Here is a 1,263-nt window from a genome sequence, read left to right as displayed (position 1 = left end):
CTGAGGAGCTGATCTTCATGAAAGAGCATATCCAAAATAATATATTCATAAATATTCAATAACATTTTATGATTGACCATACCAGGTACATCAAAAATTAGAGTTCAGTAAATGCATGTAGTTTTAGAAAAGAACAAAGGAAATCATATGTAGATTACCCATCTTTTATTTAATGTAATCAGATATAATATTTAGGAATGTATATCTGTATATAGATAGCTGAATTAATAATTCAAGATTAAAGGAGGCAATTTGAGTTTTTTTTTAAATTCGTGTTTTTGTAAAGACTACCTAATATCTGGAGATTTTATCTTTTCATGTTATTATATCTAAAAACAAAAGACTATTATAAAATCTGACATAGTAAGGTATATATCATAGTATCTTCAAAGAAATTCCAAGTCACTTGTGAATCACATCAGGATTTTTCATAAGTATGGTGGCAACTCATGGCAATTTTGAATTTTAATGTAGTGTACTTTCATATCATCAGAAAGGTGGGATTTTTAAGAAAAAGAAAGCTACTCTAAATATCAGTTACATGTCTTGATTATGTGTTAGGCATTAGACCTTGATACCTTTAAACTGTTTTAAAAAGTCTGCTGTACAGAATGCTTCTCTCTACTCTGTCCGTTGCCTTCAGGATCTAGCTCAGATTTCATTTTTGACCACAGTAATAGGAACAGTGTGAGTTTTTAAGAAACACATTTTTTTTTGATACACAGTTTTATTTTTTAAATTGAATTTTATATCATGTTGTTTTCAGTTTTATGTGATAACAAGCAATACTGCACAATCGTTTAACACTTGTAATTATTTTCTTAGAATGAATGGAATCATAGTAATGGAATTGCTGAGTCAGAGCATGGCCTGGATTTTCAGGCTTGTGATACATAAAAATGCTAACAGTTCTCTGGAAAGATGATAACGAAGATGATCAGCAGCAGCATAGGAGAATGCTCTTTTCCCAGCTCCTTCTTAACATGGTGATAGTATTGGTTGCTATATTTTTTAATATTTAACAAGTTGCATAAAATAGTCATAATTGTTTTTTTTTCTTATTCTTTTTTTTTATTCTTATGTTAATCCCCATACATTACATCATTAATTTTAGATGAAGTGTTCCATGATTCATTGTTTGTGCATAACACCCAGTGCTCCATGCAGAACGTGCCCTCCTCAATACCCACCACCAGGCTAACCCATCCTCCCACCCCCCTCCCCTCTAGAACCCTGTTTGTTTTTCAGAGTCCATCGTCTCTC

Source organism: Leptonychotes weddellii, chromosome 14, assembly GCF_054177405.1.
Source record: "Leptonychotes weddellii isolate Sample4059 chromosome 14, ASM5417740v2, whole genome shotgun sequence".
NCBI classification, from domain to species: domain Eukaryota; kingdom Metazoa; phylum Chordata; class Mammalia; order Carnivora; family Phocidae; genus Leptonychotes; species Leptonychotes weddellii.
This window is presented reverse-complemented; position numbering follows the sequence as displayed.